Below are 22,350 nucleotides of genomic sequence, written 5' to 3'. Positions count from 1 at the left end.
TCTCTTTCATAGGATTGGATTTGGTGGAAAGAGGATTTGAGTGGAAAGCAACTTGGGAAAGGCTAGAGATCAAGATTCATATGGTAGGAATGGAATATCTTGGTCTCAACACATGAGTAGGTGGCTCTCTCTCAGAAAATGAGTAGTGGAAGTGTAGGTATGTTCTGATGGCTTCCCTCACGAATGAGGAGAGGGTGGAGGGGTATATATAGCCTCCACACAAAATCTATCCGTTACACACAATATACCAAACTCGATGGGACCGAATCATAAAACTCGGTTGGACTGATTCAGTACATTATGTGACCGTTAGGAATTTTTGTGGGACCGACATGTCAAGTCGGTGTGGTCGATATCATTAGGGTTAGGGCATAACGTAATCTTGGGTTGACCGATTACACAAATTAGGGTTAGGGCATTATGTAATCATTAGGGTAATTAGCTAACCAGAGAGTTGGTCAGGCAAACTCGGTGGGACCGATTCGCTCATCTCGGTTGGACTGAAACGTTACGAAAGGGAAATAGAGAGTTTACATTGCAAACTCGGTGGGACTGATCGCTCATCTCGGTTTGACCGAAACGTTACGAAGGGAAACACAGAGTTTACAATCCCATCTCAGTGAGATCGAGATCCCTATCGGTGAGACCGAAAAGACTAGGGTTTCTGGAAGTGGCTATGTCAAATGAACTCGGTGGCGCCGAATGGATCAAATCGGTGGGGCCGAGTTTGACTTTTGGTTTGGGACATAGGTGGATATGAGAAAGTGGTTGAGGGCTTTGGAGCATATCACTCAGCATCATGAGAGCAAGCAAGCCATTAAGCAACACCTCATCCCCTTTTAATAGTATTGGCTTTCCTATAGATTCAATGTGATCTTGGATCACTAAAAGTAAAATGAAGAGTCTTGAGCTTTAGAGCTTGAGCCAATCCTTTGTCCTTAGCATTTTGAGGGGTCCACAATCCTAATCCATGCCATGCCAATCATTGAACTTTCATGAAATTTTTATCTCGAAATGGCATTAGTTCAATGAGCTATATGTTGTTGATCATTACCAAAACCACCCAGGGATAGTTGCACTTTCACCTGCTCCTGCTCCCGCTGGTACCAGCGGTGCCCATCTCCGGCTGGGGGCACGCGAAGCTCGTTGACCGTCAGCTCGCCCATGTCTAGTCCAGGCTGTCCAAGTTGAAGAAGGTCGGGGTGTCGGCACCGATGGTGGTGAGGGAGTTCGTCCGGCGTTGCATCGCCCCGCTCCAATGCCATTCTTGCCCAATGTGGACCATCATTGGCCCCAAGGACCCCATAAGGCTACAGGCTCCTTCTCTTCCTTCCAAGATGCTGCGCGCGGTGCTCGGGCTCCTGATGGGCGACCTAGCACCTGTCGCGCTTCTGGAGGATGCATGCCTCTTGTGGCTCTGCTCGAACAAGGAGGATTTCGTGAAGTTGATGCCCCTCTTTGACTAGTGGGGGCTACGCCTAGGGGGCCTTGACGGGCCTCACAAGAATCCCATCTTCGTGGCTCCCGTGCTTGTTGACCCTGTGGCGCGTGCCCCGAACGAGGATGCAGCGGGGCGAGCGCCGCCTGGTACTCCTGGGGCGACCCCTGGGGAGTGGGTATCGTCTGGTGCTCCTAAGATGGACACTCCTAAGGCTCCGCAAAATGCCCCCAAGGGGGCTGCTAGAGAACTGGTGCAGCTCTGTGCTCCTGAGGCCGAGGCTTGTGAGCTGGTGCAGCCCGATGCTCCTGAGGCCACCGGCCCTGAAGCCCAGGTTAGTACTCCAGAGGTGGGAGCATGCTGCCCGGTTGCCAAGGGTCATGCCCCGACCCCTGGCTCACTTTGTATGGGCCTTGCAGCACTCCGCAGAGGAAAGGGCTCCCGAGCTGTAGTGGCGACGCCTACCGGCCCTAAAATAGAGTAAGTACATAGCCATAGACGAGTAAGTGCCTTATTATTTGGGTTTTCCTTGAGTCGCTTCCCCTCCTGACCCTGGCTCTTCAGGATACCTCTGGTTGCGACGACGAAGCCTCTGGAGGTCCATGGTCCGCTCATGACCCCGAGCCCCCTACGCCAGACACCTGCGCGAGCCATGAGGCCCGTCTGTGAGGCCGATGTGCCATTGGGAGGCCATGAGTGTGTTCCCCTAGCGTCTTTCCTGCACGGTCAGCCTTGGGGTGCAGGAGGCGTGCCGAGGCCTTCTTCATTGATCATCGCCGATGGCTGGGCAACCCCGGCGTCGGGTTCATCTTTGAGCGGCGAGGCCGTGCCACCCGGCACCTCCACCGAGGCCCGAGGAGCAGTTGGAGAAGCGCTGACCAATGGCTCCTTGCCGGGGACGGGCAAGCCACCTGGTGCCTCTTCGGTAGCCCCTAACATGGAGGACGGGCTCGGCCGTGCGCTGGAGCTTGCGGGCGGGTGCAACACCGTCCGCCATGACCTTTTTTGGGATGCGATGGGCGCGTTGAGTCGGCTTGGAGAAGAGCTCGTCGATATCGACGCCCGCCTCGAGACAGAGGGCCTCCGCTTGGCATGTGAGTGGCATCAGTTGAAGGTCGGCATCAACCTTGGGCATCTTCAGCACGAGCGCTCCCACGCAAGTGCCTCTATATCCGTTGCAGCATCTCGCGAGGTTTGCGCCCGTTCTCTGGAGGAGGCCAGGGTCGCCGACTGCCATCGTGAGGCGGCCGAAGAGCGAGAGCGGGAGCTTCGGGTTTTGAACGCCATCCTTGAGTGGCAGATCCAGGTGCGCATGGCTGCCCCGTCGAGCGAGGCCACCTCTGATAAGAAGGAGGTCCAAGAATGTGAGGAGGCATTGGCACTTGAGGTCTTGGAGCACAGCTTGGAGCTCGAGTGACTAGAGGTGAGGGAGCGCCACGTAGCCGCGACTGAGGATGCCGTCTCCCCTCAAGAGGCCAGGATCTAGCAGGAGGTCGATCAAAAGGTGGTGAAGATTCATGCGACTCTTGTTGATGAGCACCGCTGGGAATTGGGGCTCTAGGAGACCCGCTTTGAACTGCAGCAGGTCGAGCTTGAGGGCAGAACCGCCGCCCTTAGGACGAAGCTGGCCACGGCTGAGGAGCGCGAGAGGGCCGCCAAGGAGGCTCGGGCCTTCACCCAAGCCGACCTGGCCTCCGCACGCGCCGACCTGTCCTCACTTCAGCAGCAAGTTGAGGCTGCCACGTCCCTCACAGACGAGACAGTGAACGAGGCGTGCCACCGCCGGACGATGCAGCGTGAGCGTTCCTCAATGCTCAAGGATCTCAGGGTCAGGGCCAACCGGGCCCTGGACACCATCTGTGAGGAGAACATCTCTCAACGCCGGCCACCTCCGTTTCTTCACCCAAATCATGACCCGTTTGGAGGACCGGTCCGTGAGGGCTCGCCAGCTCGTTGAAGAGAGAAGTCAGGGCCTTCTCGGGTGTTCGTTCTCACGCATCTTCAGGCACCTTCTCAACCTTGACCCTCACTTTGACTTCAATGCTATGCTAGCCCCCGTGCCCGGGGTCATCCAGGACAATTTGGCTGGCTGGGTGGATGACCTAGTCTCAGAGTTCGCTCCTGAGGACGACGCGGTCGTGATCGCGGCCGACAAAGGCGGTGCGGATGATGACGACGAGGACGACACTGAGAGCGTATCTGGCTAGGCCTGCATCTCCCTTCCTGCTCCGACATGTATGCAAAAACCCTCGGACACTGCCCCGCGGGGCGTGAAAGCATTTTTTGAAGGGGGGCCCCTTATAATGTATGAATGATATGATTTTGAGATAGGATTTGGAATGTGCCGTCATGAGCCCGGAGGCTCCCGAGCGGAGTAATTGTTGTGACTTATCTTTGGTTCCATAGGTCCTGATGTTGCGGGAGCACCCTTCTCCTGAGGTGAGTCCCCCAAGGGATGGCGAGGTTTTAAGCCTCCTGAGGAGCCTGCTGGCCCACCCAAGAGAGCCTCGCGAGGATTCTGATTGCTGGATTACGACAAGGTGTGCGCGCGGTGGTCCTGCAGTGGTTGCATTCCTGACCCTAGGGGGGGCTCGGCATCGCCTGGGCTAGCCCGAGCGTGCTCGACGCGTGCATACCACGCCCAGCCCCCACTCGCAGGGTGCTCACAGGGGGGTAGCAGGCTTGAGCCTTACTCTTTAAACATGAACCAAAAGGCAAGAAATTGCCATGAGTCAAGAAAGATTCCCCCCGTTTTTCTTTTGATAAGCACACGAAACTCCAAATCTCGTTCCAAAAGATGGCAAATTGGGCTACAAAAAGAGGGCAAAAGCAAACAGCCGCGTACGGCACTTATCTAGTCTTCTCACCAGCATGGAGCTAAGTGCTTCCAATGGGCGTGGGCATAGTCATTGGGGTGTCAACGGCCAACGTGGAGCATGGTGCTTCCACTTGGACGTGGGTGGGAGCCCCCGTGAGGCCCGAGGGCGGTAGTCAGGAGACTGCGGGGCGTGTACAGCCCTAACTCATTATTACGTGAGAGTGTCACGAGCGGAGACCTTCACGTATTTCCATGGCACCTGACGAGGGCCTCGTCCTGCGCCTCCCTCGACCACCGTTGGGGCGTCCGGAAACCAAGACGAGACCAAGGGGCAAGGGGGATGCTGGCGGTGCCCCCAGCGACCCCAGGACCTCTACTGGGGAGAAGGGCTCGCCGGCGCCTTCCTGGGCATGAGACCTATCTCCATGTAGCGCCTTGCTCCATGTGGCGTGGAGGAGGCCTTGGCATCGGGCTCCCCTCGTGCAGCCCCCAGTGCACTCCGTCCACCTGCAGTGGGGCCATCATCCTGGGGTCGTTGGCTGCTGCTGTGGCTTGGTTCACCTGCAGTCCATCGTTAACGTAATCGTGTTGCCGAGATATCGGCTGTACCCAGTGCCTATTGTCGTTGAAGGTGTCGGTGAAGCTCCGGGGCGGCTCGCGGAGGGCCTCGGCTTCATGTTCCCACGATACCCAGCCTGGTGAGGGGAACGGGTAGGGGCCTTCTCTTGATGTGTACAGCAGGTTCATCATGGGAGGCACGTAGGCATCTGAAACTGCCACACCAGAGTCGTCACCTGGCTGTCCCGCATCTTGCCCACCAGGCTCGGTGCCAGGTTCTGACGGTCATAGGGCAGCCTCTTGGCGCGGACCCAGGAGGGACCGCCCAAGCTTGCCTCACCCAGAGGTAGCATATCTTGGGTAGGATGAGCGGCGCTGCAAGCCAGGTTGGCGCTATTGGGTCCCCCAGGGGCTCCAAGGAGGGGTGTGCGGGCGTGGCGGGGGCCGACACGTGCCCCCGACACTGTTTGTGACGTAAGTAGGGTGTAGAAAGGTTCCGCGCCCCTACAGGCGCATCAAGCAGCTTGGCGACCCGATCCAGCAAGGCATCACAGCCGCCTTCTACCAACCTGCATCGCAGCAGCTCTCACGCCATGATGTGCGCGACTCGCATGTTCGCCTGATCCCGGCGAGTGTGTAGCGTCGTCGCCGCGACATAGCTTGAAGATCGCGTGGAGGCGCGGTTACGGTGCGGAGCGAGGGTGGACGGTGGCGGCCCGCGCCGCCTGCGACCAGCGACACTTGGCAGTGTGCAGTCTGCGAGGAGTGTGGAGTGGAGATCCTCTTCGGCGGACGGCACTGCTATGGAAGGCCGAGCAGCCCAGTGCTCAACATGAGCCCTCAGAGCGCCAGCCATGAGAACTGCGGGGTGATGGCGGATCGAATGGAATAAGAGAGGCTCTGACGCATCCCTACCTGGCGCGCTAAATGTCGGATTTTGGGCTCTGCAAACCCTGGATAGATTCAAACTCTAGGGTGCGTGCGAAGAACTCAACCTCCCCAGCCTGCCAACCCATCGATCCCATGGCCTAGCTCGACGAACTAAAAGGAAAGAGGACACAACCGTTTACCCATGTTCGGGCCACCTTGTGGTGTAAAACCCTACTCCTTCTTTGGGGTGGATTGACCTCGAGGTGGGCTGAGGATGAACTAGTACAGTGGAAGAACGACCTCAGGAGGTGTGTTCTTGAGTTGGTGGGGGAGAGTATGATCTGAATGATTCGGCCGTCCCTTCTCCATGGTGGTGGCTAGGTCCTATTTATAGTGCCTTGGTCCTCTTCCCCCAAAATGGAGGCGGGAAGGGATCCCACAACGGCCAAATTCGAAGGGAGACAACTAGTACATATTATCCTGACAAAAGTAGTCTTCGCATGCAAAAGGCTCTGGTCGTGACGCCGTGGTGGGCTCGGCGATGACCTCTGTCCTGCCGTCCTGGCGGTCCTGGTCTTGTTGCATGGGAATGGAAATCTTTGGCTGATTCCTCGGGACTCCACTCCCGCGCTTGCCTCCTTAGCACCAAAGAGGAAACTGCTGTCCTGCGCCCGCTGGCGCCCGCCTGGCCTTGGTCATCATGGCTCACGTCATCTGAACCTCATGAGGTGAGGCTTGCATAGAAATCTCCTCTCCTCAGGAGCCATCCTGAGGAGGCCGCTCCTTTTGGAGCTGTTGGTGTCGTTCGCCTCGCGAGGGTCTTGAGTTGTAGGTGCCGAAAGTGGGCGGTACCAGGCCGTCGATGGAGCCACGTTGTGGGCCATAGTCAGGCAAGTCTAGGTACCCCGGGTCCCAAAACACCGACAGTTTGCAGTTCATACATTAAAGAGACAACTATAAGGCTCCTGCCGGTTGCCGATAACTTTTACAAAACATGATCATCTCATACGATAACGTATATCACATCATGTCTTGACCATATCACATCACAACATGCCCTGCAAAAACAAGTTAGTCGTCCTCTACTTTGTTGTTGCAAGTTTTACGTTGCTGCTACGGGCTTCTAGCAAGAACCGTTCTTACCTACGCATCAAAACCACAACGGTGTTTCATCAAATTTTTTGTTTTAACCTTCTTCAAGGACCGGTCACAGTCAAATTCGATTCAACTAAAGTAGGAGAAATTGACACCCGCCAGTCACCTTTATGCAAAACTAGTTGCATGTCTGTCGGTGGAACCGGTCCCATGTGCGTGGACATGTAAGGTTGGTCCGGGCCGCTTCATCCCACAACACCGCTGAATCAAAATAAGACGTTGGTGGTAAGCAGTATGACTATCACCGCCCACAACTCTTTGTGTTCTACTCGTGCATATCATCTACGCATAAACTTGGCTCATGATGCCACTGTTGGGAAATGTTGCATGGAAAACAAAGTCTATGCACACATAATGATCTATCCATGGAGATGCATAGCAGCGAGGGGGAGAGTGTGTCTACGTACCCTCGTAGACCATAAGTGGAAGCATTTCTCAACGCAGTTGATGTAGTCGAACTTCTTAGCGCTTCAACCGATCAAGTATCGAATGCACGGCACCTCCGTGTTCTATACATGTTCAGCTCGGTGATGTCCCTTGCCTTCTTGATCAAGCAAGACGTTAAGGTAGTAGATAAATTCTGTCAGCACGACATCATGGTGACGGTGATGGTGAAGTGATCCTCGCAGGGCTTTGCCTAAGCACTATGAAAATATGACCGAGGGTGTAAACGCTGGAGGGGGAACCACACACGACTAGGCAATTGTCTGGGGTGTACTAGGGGTGCCACCCCGCATATATAGTCAGCCAAGGAGGCGCCCAACTAGGCCGACAATTTATTTCAGAATTTTTGGAGTTACATAAGTATTCGAGAGTTACATATTACTACCGATTGTTCTATTTTTGATAGATTCTGTTTTTTGCGTGTTGTTTGCTTATTTTGATGAATCTATGAGTAGTATCGGGGGGTATGAACCATGGATAAGTTGTAATACAGTAGATATTTGTCACACCCTAGCTAGTCATGCATCAGAGTGTGTGCATCATGTTTAAAATTCCATTTAATTTGAAATGGGGAATTGTGAAACCCTCAGAATCATTTTGAAAATGACCCAAATAAAAATTTCTCCAAAAGGGTCCAAGAAAATGCTCATGTTGCTCTCTGAAAATATTGGACAGAGATAATAATCAAACCAATATTTTTGAGAGCTCATAGGTATTTATTTTGGGCATTTGGAATTAATGCATAAATATTTGCTTTGGAAATATATTAATTATATATATTAATATATGTCCAAATATTATGCCATTTATAAAGGAGCTCTGAAATAATATATCTAGCCCCTGCAAAAATTGGCATAAGGAAATAAAATGATTTAATATTTTATTTAAATCAAAACAAATGTCAGAAATTAGAAAACAGAAATAAATAACAGGAGGAGCTTACCTGGGCTCCTCCACTGTGCGGCCCAGCCAGCTGGCTGGCCCAGCCAGCAGCCGGCCCAGCCCACCTCCCTCCTCTGTCGTCTTCGTCCCGACAGAGGGAGGGGAGTGAGGCCGACGCGCGCGCGCCACCGCGCCACGCCACCTCTCTCCCTGCTTGCCTGCCCTCCCCTCCTCGCTCGATGCCCCGGACGACGCCACGCCTCTCCCCCTGCTCTCTCTCACTCTCCCTCAGTTCCTCCCTCCTCCCCTCGCTCTCTCTCTCACACGGCCGAACACCCCCGTCGCCGCCGTTCGCCATAGCAGCCGTCTCCGGCCACCCCTCGCTTCCCCGACTAGCTCAGAAGCTCCGCCACGACCCCCTCTTCCTCCCCACCGCTCCACGGTCCTCCAGAAGCCCTGCATCGCCGCCACGTCGCCGTTCCCCTCCTCGGGCTCCGACCACCGTCGCCGTCGATTCGCCGTCTCCAGCGCGTCCCCGAGCCCGCTTCGACGCCCACTGCAACCGCGGTGAGCTACGCCACCGTTTCCCCCTCTCCTCCCCCTCGTTCCCCCACCGTAGCCTCCTCCCCACCACGGCCGAACCTCCGCCGTCGCCGAGCTCGCCGTCGACGCAGCTCCGGTGACCATTTGGTCACCCCGGCGAGTCCAACGAGTTCGCAAGACCCCGTAGAGCATCCCTAGCGCCTCGCTTCGCTCGCCTTCGAGCTCCAACCCTGTTCCCGTGCACGACCGAACCCCGGCGGCCGCAGCCGAGCTCGCCGCCGTCGACTCCGGCCACCCCAGGCTCGGCCACCACCACCGTTCGACGCGCGGGAGCAAGAGCTTTCCAACGAGCCCAAGCACGGCCTCTCCCGTGCCCTATAGCGCGATTCCGCATCGCGCCGCCGTCTCGGGCCTCGCCGGCGTCACGTCGCCGGTGGGTTTGACCCACTTTGACCACGGCAGGACACCCCCTGAGTCCCTGACAGGTGGGCCCAGCCCTGTAGCTAATTAGGATTAGCGCTAACCACTGTTAGTTAACCCCCTGACACTGACTAGTGGGCCCCAGCGCCACTAATTAGTAATTAGGATTAAATTAACCCTGTTTAACCCCCCTGTCACTGACGTGTGGGCCCCACACGTCAGGTTTGACTTCAGCCAGCCGCAGTTGACCACTGACGTCATGCTGACGTCATGCTGGCGCAATAATTATAATTTCTGGATTTAATTTAAATCAGGAAATTCCAGAATATTATTTAAACTTCAAAAATTCATAACTTTTATTCTGTAACTCCAAATTGGACAAATTATATATGAAAAATGATCAGAAAAATCCAATCTATCCATCTGTACTATTTTCATGCATGATCAAACAAGTTAAATTGATGTTTTAAGCAGAACAAGGATAAGCACTTAAAGAGACCATGTTTGAGTTTGAAATTTGAATCTTTGATTCAAATTTGTTCAAACCCTTCTGGTTTTAGTTGCATTAGCCCAACACACTCATATTGCTATGTTTCATGCATGCATCATATTGTTGCACATTGTTTGGTGATGGTTGTGTATCGGTGTCCTTTGCGACAGGTTCTGCCTCCGAGGAGTACCGTGATTACCCTAACGAAGAACCGTATCAGTGCATCGAACCATCAGGCAAGCAACCAACCATTTGATCATATCGATACAATCCCATGTTCTCGCTCCTGCTCTCTTTTACTGCATTAAGACAACGCGATTCAAACTGCTGTGTGCTACGGTAGTTGAACCCATTTCCTCTGCATGACCTGTCATTGCCACAGTAACTAGATGAAACCCACTAGCATGTGTAGGAGTTGATTGAGCCCTATGTATGTGTTGTTCCTACCTTGCTATGCCTGCTATGCTTAGAGTCGTGTCAGGTCTGGTTCATCTGGGTGATGGGCTAGAGTGAAATGATTATGTCGGTAATGAGAGTGGTGTGGTGAACACGATTTGGTAAAGGTATCGATGAGAGGCCATGTAGGAGTACATGGTGGGTTGTTTCATTGAAGCCGACCTTAAGCACTGAGATCTGTATATGTGATTTAAGATACAGCTACTACCATGCATTGGGCCCTGAAATATGACCCCGCTCGACTTCTTATTCACCCTAGCTCTCTGTCCAGGAGTTGCAAGTAGTTTCTGGTGTTTGTAGCCTACTGGAGGCCGTGGACAGCGCTGACCGTAGGGGTGGGCTGTGATGCGGTAGGTACGTGGCACGGTGTACCGAATACCCGTTAGGTATCTCGGGAACCCTGTTCACATCGTTCGGGGCCGTATGGGAAACCTCGGCCGGACTCCCTGCGGATGGAACCTGAATAGGCGATAAACCTGGACTAGAGGCTTAAGTGTTTAGGTAGGTCGTGGTCTACACCCACGTCGGCTTTCGCTTGAAGTCTGCCGAGCACATGTCGTGTGCAGACGCTAAGTGGTGGAAACATGTATGAAGAAGTACACCGCTGCAGGGTTGACATGATCTATTCGAATAGCCGCGTCCGCGGTAAAGGACTACTTGGTTGCCTATACAGTTCATAGACAAGTAAATGGAAACCACTAAAAGCCTCAAGATAAGTGTGAGTGCCGAGGATGGCTCTTCCGTAGGAAGACGGAGATGGATCCTCGGTAGTGTATTGAAGTGGTGAGTAGTGGACTCGTGTGCGCAAAACCATTTCGAGTTGGAGTATCGTAGGATAGCCTAGCCAAGAGTCAAAGCTGGCTTGCTGCAATAACTCCACCAACCCTTCTTGATACTATGCATGTATGTAGGATCTGATGTAAGTCTTGCTGAGTACCTTTGTACTCATGTTGCTATAATCTACATTTTTACAGAAGACGCTGCAACCCCTTCTGATGGGTTCTATGTAGACGTTGACATCAACGAGTAGGCTAAAGACCCAGGTGGTGACCCTGAGCTTGTGATGGACCACGTAGTATAGCTAGGCTTTCCAAGCCTCTTTTATTTTACTAGTTGTCTGTACTCAGACAATGTACTTCCGCTGCTGGTTTGTATGACTGTATGACTTGTATGTTGGGTCGTGAGACCCGTACCTTGGTGTATGTTATGTATGGCTCCCTGAGCCTTAAATAAAGTACTTGTGTCATAGAGTCATGTTGTGATGCTTCGTTGTATTTGCACATATCGAGCATATTGTGTGTATGATTGAAATGCTTGGTATGTGTGGGATCTGACTATCTAGTTGTTTATCTTTAGTAGCCTCTCTTACCGGGAAATGTCTCCTAGTGTTACCGCTGAGCCATGGTAGCTTGCTACTGCTCTGGAACACTTAGGCTGGCCGGCATGTGTCCTTCTTCGTTCCTGTGTCTGTCCCTTCGGGGAAATGTCACGCTTTGAGTACCGGAGTCCTGTTAGCCCGCTACAGCCCGGTTTACCGGAGTCCTGCTAGCCCAGTGCTACAGCCCGGACCCACTTGCTGATGACCGACACGTTCGAAGCTGGGTCATGGATGCCTGTCCCTGTAAGTCTGTGCCACTTTGGGTTTACGACTAGTCATGTCAGCCCGGGCTCTTTATCATATGGATGCTAGCGACACTATCATATACGTGAGCCAAAAGGCGCAAACGGTCCCGGGCAAAGGTAAGGCGACACCCGTGGGAACACCGTGCGTGAGGCCGCAAGGTGATATGAAGTGTTACCGGCTAGATCGATATGACATCGAGTCGGGGTCCTGACAGCGTTGGCATCAGAGCCGGACTGCCTGTAGGTTCTCCAAGCCAAACTGGTCGATGTTGAGTCTAGAAATTCTTTATTTATATGTAGGGGAATTGTTTGTGGGTTGGAACGTAAGGCTCTTTTTACTCCTTTATCTTATGACCTTCTGATCTGAGTCAGTCCATTCTTCTACCGGGGGATAAGGAATTAGGATCTATTCTCTCTATCAGGATCACGTGTTACTAATCAGTAGTACCTTATAAGTTTGATGGTTACAAGCCTAGTTCAGTTGTACTACCACATTATGTTGTTAGAATGGTTACAGAACTTTGATATGATGATGTTGAGTGTGTACGAAATCCTTTGTCAAATGTCTCAAATCCTTCTTGAGCATTTACAGCTGTTATGCTGCCGAAATTTTGCTAGAAATTCTAATGCCCTTGCATTATGATTGTGCTTTCAGATGGCCACTCGCGACCTCAATCAAGTGGTTCGCCTGACTCGATGTCTAGATGTACCCGGCCATACTGCCAAATTGGTCAGGGTAATGACTGAGGCTGGATACCGCTGGTATCCTGAGTACACGGTCGAAGAGCAATTCCGAGATTTTAATCAAAGCCAGTATCTCTGCACTGTCAGGATATTTCCATCTTATCCTGGATCCACCGAGCCTCTTCACTGCTCCTATGGACTCGGGGTTACTATTGAGATGGCTGTGCAGGACGCCGCCTACTCTATGATGACCATTATGCGAGTCAGATCTGGTCTATTTCGGGACTCTGATTTCCGGTATATGCCAGGATCACTTCCGGGAGCACAAGGGTATCTCCAGGCTATCTATGCTGATCCCACTCAGGAGGATTCACGGACTCGCACCACTGCTGAGATGCTCGAGGATAAGGACCGTGAAAATCGGGCCTTAAGGTTAGAGCTCTTCAATACCCGTGCTGACCATTGGGCTACTTTGACTCGGTTCGCACCGGCGGTGCAAGCTGGATATTCGGATATGCGCGATCTCTATCCTGTGAGATCTGCTCTGCCGGACGTGATGGTTTGGCGTGATGTAGGAGGCATCACCCCACCTCGCGGTCCCCGCAGGCCACCGTCTGTTGGTCCAAGACCTCATCCTAGTCCCTATGGTCCACAAGCTCTGCGAGACCGTCTGTTTCCGGATGATCATGTTGAACTTCCAGGCTATGGAGGCGACTTCCACGAGGACTACTACGGATCGGTCTGAGTTAGTGGTAGTATCACTAGTTCGCACTAGCTGTGTCTTCTATCGTCCCGCGTGACTCGTGGGATATGACCTAGTTTGTACTCTTTCCGGAGGGGTAGAAAAATAATGTATAGGAGCTTGGAATGCCTCCGATGAGATGTAATCCTCTTTTCACCGTAATAGTACTTTGTTTGGTCTTGTACTAAACCCTGTATGGTGTGTATGACGATGGAATAAAAGAAGCAGTTTCTGTATCTACCATGTCATACGGATGATCATCTTGCATTCCGAGTTATTCCTTACATTATGTATCCTATGTCGGAATTTTATCATCCTGACTAAATCATTGTCTTGTTTACCTAGGATGGTCAACACGCGCACTAACCTTGCTCCTCAAGAGCAGGCCGAAGGCAGTGAAGTCAGGGATGCAAATCTGCCTCATCCTCCTTCACTAGCCGAGGTTATGATGGAAGCTGAGAGAAACAAGCGGGAGACCAACCGTTTGTTGGAGCGTATTGAACAGAATACAGCACACCATCAGAGGGCTAACGTGGTGTCACTCAGTGATTTTATCAAATTGCATCCACCCACGTTCCACCACTCAGTCGAGCCTCTCGACGCTGATGACTGGCTTCGCAGTATCTCTCACAAACTGCGTTCCGCGCTGGTAGCGGAGGCTGACAAGGTCACCTTTGCTGCATATCATCTTGAAGGCCCCGCCAGTCTATGGTGGGAGAATTATGGAGCTATGCGCCCAGCGGGCCATGTCACTACTTGGGCTGAGTTCAGCGAGGCTTTCCGTGAACATCACATTCCGGAGGGTCTCATGGACCGTAAACGTGAAGAATTTTGCAGTTTCACCCAAGGCCGACTTTCTGTGGATGCCTATAGCAGGGAGTTTGGTAATCTCGCCCGATATGCAACTGAGGAAGTGTCTACTGACGCCAAGAAGCAAGCAAGGTTCCGTAAGGGCCTTAGTCCTGAGCTTCGCCGCGACCTCCGTCTGCATGAGTGCACATCTTTTCAGAAACTTGTCAACAAAGCCATCAGTGCTGAAACTGGTCAGACTGACTATGACGCAACACGCAAGCATGGCCGTGATATGGGTTCCTCATCCGGTGCTGGTCCTCAGAAGCGCCGCGTGTGGGTGCCCAACACCGCCCTGCCACCCAGGTTCACACCGAGGCCATCTTTCCAGGCGCCTCGCCCTGTTCAACAGTCTGCACCGACCAAGCCCTATGGGGGTCCAACCAACAATGCTCCTCCACGTACCAGTTCCGTGACTTGTTTCAAGTGTGGGGAATCTGGTCACTATATGCGTGAGTGTCCCCAGACCAACCCCAATCAATCTGCTAAAGCTGTTGGCCGTGGCAAGCCGACAGGAAAATATTCCACGCCAAGCCGGTCACCGCTTCACGTGGCCATGTTAACTGTATCTCTGCCGAAGAAGCTCAAGAGGATCCCAACGTCGTTCTCGGTACGCTTCTTGTTAATTGCCACCCGGCATCTGTTCTTTTCGATACAGGAGCCTCTCATTCTTTTATATCTGAAAACTATGCGCGCTTGCATAACGTCGCATTCGGTGATATGCCAACCTCTATGGTAATTCAAACTCCGGGATCCAAATGGCAAACTTCTAGAGTAAGCCATGGAAATGAAATCCAAGTCGACAGACTTGTTTTTCTCGCATCTTTGATAGCCCTTAAATCTTCAGATATTAATATCATTTTGGGTATGGACTGGATGTCAGCTCATCAAGCCAAAATTGATTGCTTCTCTAGGACTGTTCAACTCACCCATCCTTCGGGGAAGATAGTCAATGTCTTGACCCGAATAGCCAAGCGACAATTATATTCTCTTAACGCCAGCCCTTTGCCAGACCTTGAGGACGTGCCGGTAGTCTGTGACTTCCCGGATGTCTTCCCAGAGGAATTGCCAGGTGTTCCACCTGACAGGGATGTTGAGTTCGTAATAGATCTCATTCCAGGAACCGTTCCGATTGCTAGAAGACCCTATAAGATGGCACCCCTAGAACTAGCCGAGCTTAAGAAACAACTCGATGAGTCCTTGAAAAAGGGTTTCATCCGCCCTAGTTCATCTCCGTGGGCTTGCCCCGTCCTATTCGTCAAGAAGAAGGATGGTACGGACCGGATGGTTGTAGATTACCGACCTGTCAATTTGGTCACAATCAAGAACAAATATCCACTTCCCAGGATCAACGACCTGTACGATCAGCTCGCTGGATCCTCAGTCTTCTCCAAGATGGATTTGAGGTTGGGCTACCATCAAATAAAAATCAGAAACGGGGACATTCCTAAAACGGCCTTTGTTACTCGTTATGGCCAATACGAGTACACCGTCATGTCCTTCGGTTTAACCAACGCTCCAGCCACCTTTTCTCGGTTAATGAACTCAATCTTCATGGAGTATTTGGATAAATTCGTCGTAGTTTATCTCGATGATATACTCATCTACTCCAAGAACGAGGAAGAACATGCCGAACATTTAAGGCTAGTGTTGAAGAAACTTCGAGAGCATCGCCTTTATGCCAAATTTTCTAAATGTGAATTCTGGTTGTCAGAAGTGACCTATCTGGGTCATGTAATATCTGGTAAAGGTATTGCTGTTAACCCTGAGCGAGTTCAAGCCGTCCTTAATTGGACTCCGCCTGAATCGGTCAAGCAAGTTCGGAGTTTTCTAGGCTTAGCGAGCTATTGTCGTCGCTTTGTCGAGAACTTCTCCAAAGTTGCTAAACCTCTAACCGAACTCCTCAAGAAAGATAAAAAGTTCGAATGGACTCCACAATGTGAGCACAGCTTTCAGGAACTGAAAAGACGCCTGACCTCTGCTCCCGTACTGGTACCGCCAGACTTCTCCAAGGACTTTGTTATCTACTGCGACGCCTCGCGACAAGGACTAGGTTGCATTCTTATGCAAGATCGACACGTAATTGCTTACGCTTCACGGCAATTGCACCCACATGAGGAGAATTATCCTACTCATGATCTAGAGCTTGCAGCCGTAGTCTATGCACTTAAGACCTGGCGACATTACCTCCTCGGTAATCGTTGCGAAATATTCACTGATCACCAAAGTCTGAAGTACATTTTCACCCAACCGGATTTGAATCTCAGGCAGAGACGTTGGGTTGAATTGATCACAGACTTCGACTTAGGAATAACCTACACCCCAGGGAAAGCCAACGTCATGGCTGATGCGCTAAGTCGTAAATCTTATTGTAACAACCTGATGTTACAACAAAGTCAACCGCTTCTCCATGAGGAATTTCGGAAGCTTAACCTTCACATTGTTCCTCAAGGTTTTCTTTCCACCTTGGTAGCAAAACCTACTCTTACGGATCAAATCATCGCTGCCCAAAAGCGAGATAAGGGAATATCTAAAATCAAAGAGAACATTGCTAGCGGAGGTGCTAGTTGTTTCTCCACAAATGATCATGGTGTTGTGTACTTTGAGAACCGTCTAGTGGTTCCCAAGAACCAGCATCTACGGCAGTTGATCCTTAAGGAGGCTCATGAATCTCCTCTCACCATTCATCCCGGTAGTACTAAGATGTATCAGGACCTACGCCAGAGGTTCTGGTGGACTAGGATGAAGAGAGAAATTGCTCAGTTTATTGCTAATTGCGACGTCTGTCGTCGTGTAAAAGCAGAGCACCAACGGCCTGCTGGCACCCTTCAACCCTTAGCTATTCCTGAATGGAAATGGGATAAAATTGGTATGGATTTCATTACCGGTTTTCCCAGGACCAAGAGAGGGAATAATGCTATTTTCGTCGTGGTCGATCGTCTTTCCAAAGTAGCCCATTTCTTACCTGTTCGTGAGAGTATAACCGCTAGTCAGCTGGCAGATTTGTACATCTCCCGAATAGTGTCTCTCCATGGTGTTCCTTTGGAAATTAACTCGGATCGAGGAAGTCTTTTCACCTCTCGATTTTGGGAAAGTTTCCAAAATGCTATGGGAACTCGTCTCTCCTTTAGCACCGCTTTCCACCCTCAGTCGAGTGGTCAAGTGGAACGCGTCAACCAGATTCTAGAAGACATGCTTCGAGCCTCTGTTATCTCTTTCGGAATGGACTGGGAGAAGTGCCTTCCATTTGCCGAATTCGCTTACAACAACAGCTATCAATCTAGCTTGGGTAAAGCCCCTTTTGAAGTTCTCTATGGACGACGGTGTCGAACACCCCTTAACTGGTCAGAGACCGGGGAAAGACAATTCTTTGGCCCGGATATGATTCAGGAAGCAGAAGAACAAGTTCGTATCGTTCGTGAAAAGTTGAAAACAGCCCAATCCCGTCAAAAGAGTCAATATGACCGAAAGCATAAGGCTATGACTTTCGAGGTTGACGAGAAGGCTTATCTTCGGGTCACCCCTCTGAAGGGAACCCATCGTTTCGGTATCAAAGGCAAATTGGCTCCTCGTTACATTGGACCTTTTCGCATTCTCGCCAAACGAGGAGAAGTTGCCTACCAGTTGGAACTACCTCCGCACCTCTCCAGAGTCCACGATGTCTTCCACGTTTCTCAACTCAGGCGTTGCTTCTCGGACCCTATCCGTGAAGTGGACCACGAAACGCTTGATCTTCAAGATAATCTTACATATCGAGAGTACCCCGTTCGTATCCTCGATCAGGCCGAACGTATCACCCGACGTCAGAACATCAAGTTCCTCAAAGTACAATGGTCGCACCATTCTGAGGATGAAGCAACTTGGGAAAGGGAGGATCGTCTTCGACTCGAGTATCCCGCCTTCTTCCCGGAGGAACCCAAATCTCGGGACGAGATTCTTTTGAGTGGGGGTGAGTTGTCACACCCTAGCTAGTCATGCATCAGAGTGTGTGCATCATGTTTAAAATTCCATTTAATTTGAAATGGGGATTTGTGAAACCCTCAGAATCATTTTGAAAATGACCCAAATAAAAATTTCTCCAAAAGGGTCCAAGAAAATGCTCATGTTGCTCTCTGAAAATATTGGACAGAGATAATAATCAAACCAATATTTTTGAGAGCTCATAGGTATTTATTTTGGGCATTTGGAATTAATGCATAAATATTTGCTTTGGAAATATATTAATTATATATATTAATATATGTCCAAATATTATGCCATTTATAAAGGAGCTCTGAAATAATATATCTAGCCCCTGCAAAAATTGGCATAAGGAAATAAAATGATTTAATATTTTATTTAAATCAAAACAAATGTCAGAAATTAGAAAACAGAAATAAATAACAGGAGGAGCTTACCTGGGCTCCTCCACTGTGCGGCCCAGCCAGCTGGCTGGCCCAGCCAGCAGCCGGCCCAGCCCACCTCCCTCCTCTGTCGTCTTCGTCCCGACAGAGGGAGGGGAGTGTGGCCGGCGCGCGCGCGCGCCACCGCGCCACGCCACCTCTCTCCCTGCTTGCCTGCCCTCCCCTCCTCGCTCGATGCCCCGGACGACGCCACGCCTCTCCCCCTGCTCTCTCTCACTCTCCCTCAGTTCCTCCCTCCTCCCCTCGCTCTCTCTCTCACACGGCCGAACACCCCCGTCGCCGCCGTTCGCCATAGCAGCCGTCTCCGGCCACCCCTCGCTTCCCCGACTAGCTCAGAAGCTCCGCCACGACCCCCTCTTCCTCCCCACCGCTCCACGGTCCTCCAGAAGCCCTGCATCGCCGCCACGTCGCCGTTCCCCTCCTCGGGCTCCGACCACCGTCGCCGTCGATTCGCCGTCTCCAGCGCGTCCCCGAGCCCGCTTCGACGCCCACTGCAACCGCGGTGAGCTACGCCACCGTTTCCCCCTCTCCTCCCCCTCGTTCCCCCACCGTAGCCTCCTCCCCACCACGGCCGAACCTCCGCCGTCGCCGAGCTCGCCGTCGACGCAGCTCCGGTGACCATTTGGTCACCCCGGCGAGTCCAACGAGTTCGCAAGACCCCGTAGAGCATCCCTAGCGCCTCGCTTCGCTCGCCTTCGAGCTCCAACCCTGTTCCCGTGCACGACCGAACCCCGGCGGCCGCAGCCGAGCTCGCCGCCGTCGACTCCGGCCACCCCAGGCTCGGCCACCACCACCGTTCGACGCGCGGGAGCAAGAGCTTTCCAACGAGCCCAAGCACGGCCTCTCCCGTGCCCTATAGCGCGATTCCGCATCGCGCCGCCGTCTCGGGCCTCGCCGGCGTCACGTCGCCGGTGGGTTTGACCCACTTTGACCACGGCAGGACACCCCCTGAGTCCCTGACAGGTGGGCCCAGCCCTGTAGCTAATTAGGATTAGCGCTAACCACTGTTAGTTAACCCCCTGACACTGACTAGTGGGCCCCAGCGCCACTAATTAGTAATTAGGATTAAATTAACCCTGTTTAACCCCCCTGTCACTGACGTGTGGGCCCCACACGTCAGGTTTGACTTCAGCCAGCCGCAGTTGACCACTGACGTCATGCTGACGTCATGCTGGCGCAATAATTATAATTTCTGGATTTAATTTAAATCAGGAAATTCCAGAATATTATTTAAACTTCAAAAATTCATAACTTTTATTCTGTAACTCCAAATTGGACAAATTATATATGAAAAATGATCAGAAAAATCCAATCTATCCATCTGTACTATTTTCATGCATGATCAAACAAGTTAAATTGATGTTTTAAGCAGAACAAGGATAAGCACTTAAAGAGACCATGTTTGAGTTTGAAATTTGAATCTTTGATTCAAATTTGTTCAAACCCTTCTGGTTTTAGTTGCATTAGCCCAACACACTCATATTGCTATGTTTCATGCATGCATCATATTGTTGCACATTGTTTGGTGATGGTTGTGTATCGGTGTCCTTTGCGACAGGTTCTGCCTCCGAGGAGTACCGTGATTACCCTAACGAAGAACCGTATCAGTGCATCGAACCATCAGGCAAGCAACCAACCATTTGATCATATCGATACAATCCCATGTTCTCGCTCCTGCTCTCTTTTACTGCATTAAGACAACGCGATTCAAACTGCTGTGTGCTACGGTAGTTGAACCCATTTCCTCTGCATGACCTGTCATTGCCACAGTAACTAGATGAAACCCACTAGCATGTGTAGGAGTTGATTGAGCCCTATGTATGTGTTGTTCCTACCTTGCTATGCCTGCTATGCTTAGAGTCGTGTCAGGTCTGGTTCATCTGGGTGATGGGCTAGAGTGAAATGATTATGTCGGTAATGAGAGTGGTGTGGTGAACACGATTTGGTAAAGGTATCGATGAGAGGCCATGTAGGAGTACATGGTGGGTTGTTTCATTGAAGCCGACCTTAAGCACTGAGATCTGTATATGTGATTTAAGATACAGCTACTACCATGCATTGGGCCCTGAAATATGACCCCGCTCGACTTCTTATTCACCCTAGCTCTCTGTCCAGGAGTTGCAAGTAGTTTCTGGTGTTTGTAGCCTACTGGAGGCCGTGGACAGCGCTGACCGTAGGGGTGGGCTGTGATGCGGTAGGTACGTGGCACGGTGTACCGAATACCCGTTAGGTATCTCGGGAACCCTGTTCACATCGTTCGGGGCCGTATGGGAAACCTCGGCCGGACTCCCTGCGGATGGAACCTGAATAGGCGATAAACCTGGACTAGAGGCTTAAGTGTTTAGGTAGGTCGTGGTCTACACCCACGTCGGCTTTCGCTTGAAGTCTGCCGAGCACATGTCGTGTGCAGACGCTAAGTGGTGGAAACATGTATGAAGAAGTACACCCCTGCAGGGTTAACATGATCTATTCGAATAGCCGCGTCCGCGGTAAAGGACTACTTGGTTGCCTATACAGTTCATAGACAAGTAAATGGAAACTACTAAAAGCCTCAAGATAAGTGTGAGTGCCGAGGATGGCTCTTCCGTAGGAAGACGGAGGTGGATCCTCGGTAGTGTATTGAAGTGGTGAGTAGTGGACTCGTGTGCGCAAAACCATTTCAAGTTGGAGTATCGTAGGATAGCCTAGCCAAGAGTCAAAGCTGGCTTGCTGCAATAACTCCACCAACCCTTCTTGATACTATGCATGTATGTAGGATCTGATGTAAGTCTTGCTGAGTACCTTTGTACTCATGTTGCTATAATCTACATTTTTACAGAAGACGCTGCAACCCCTTCTGATGGGTTCTATGTAGACGTTGACATCAACGAGTAGGCTAAAGACCCAGGTGGTGACCCTGAGCTTGTGATGGACCACGTAGTATAGCTAGGCTTTCCAAGCCTCTTTTATTTTACTAGTTGTCTGTACTCAGACAATGTACTTCCGCTGCTGGTTTGTATGACTGTATGACTTGTATGTTGGGTCGTGAGACCCGTACCTTGGTGTATGTTATGTATGGCTCCCTGAGCCTTAAATAAAGTACTTGTGTCATAGAGTCATGTTGTGATGCTTCGTTGTATTTGCACATATCGAGCATATTGTGTGTATGATTGAAATGCTTGGTATGTGTGGGATCTGACTATCTAGTTGTTTATCTTTAGTAGCCTCTCTTACCGGGAAATGTCTCCTAGTGTTACCGCTGAGCCATGGTAGCTTGCTACTGCTCTGGAACACTTAGGCTGGCCGGCATGTGTCCTTCTTCGTTCCTGTGTCTGTCCCTTCGGGGAAATGTCACGCTTTGAGTACCGGAGTCCTGTTAGCCCGCTACAGCCCGGTTTACCGGAGTCCTGCTAGCCCAGTGCTACAGCCCGGACCCACTTGCTGATGACCGACACGTTCGAAGCTGGGTCATGGATGCCTGTCCCTGTAAGTCTGTGCCACTTTGGGTTTACGACTAGTCATGTCAGCCCGGGCTCTTTATCATATGGATGCTAGCGACACTATCATATACGTGAGCCAAAAGGCGCAAACGGTCCCGGGCAAAGGTAAGGCGACACCCGTGGGAACACCGTGCGTGAGGCCGCAAGGTGATATGAAGTGTTACCGGCTAGATCGATATGACATCGAGTCGGGGTCCTGACAATATTACACCAATATAAATAAATAATGAGTTCACAATAGTGCATTAAAGTGGTGATTTATTTTCTTATACTAACAGAGCTCATGAGATTTTCTATTGAAGTTTTGTGTTGTGAAGTTTACAAGTTTTGGGTAAGGATTTGATGGATTTTATGTTGAAGTTTTCAAGCTTGGGGATGCCCAAGGCACCCCAAGGTAAAATTCAAGGACAACCAAAACCCTAAGCTTGGGGATGCCCCAGAAGGCATCCCCTCTTTCCTCTTCGTCTATCGGTAACTTTACTTGAGGCTATATTTT

This window comes from Triticum aestivum, chromosome 4B (genome assembly GCF_018294505.1).
Source record: "Triticum aestivum cultivar Chinese Spring chromosome 4B, IWGSC CS RefSeq v2.1, whole genome shotgun sequence".
Lineage (NCBI taxonomy): Eukaryota > Viridiplantae > Streptophyta > Magnoliopsida > Poales > Poaceae > Triticum > Triticum aestivum.
Note: the sequence above shows the minus strand (reverse complement) of the source record.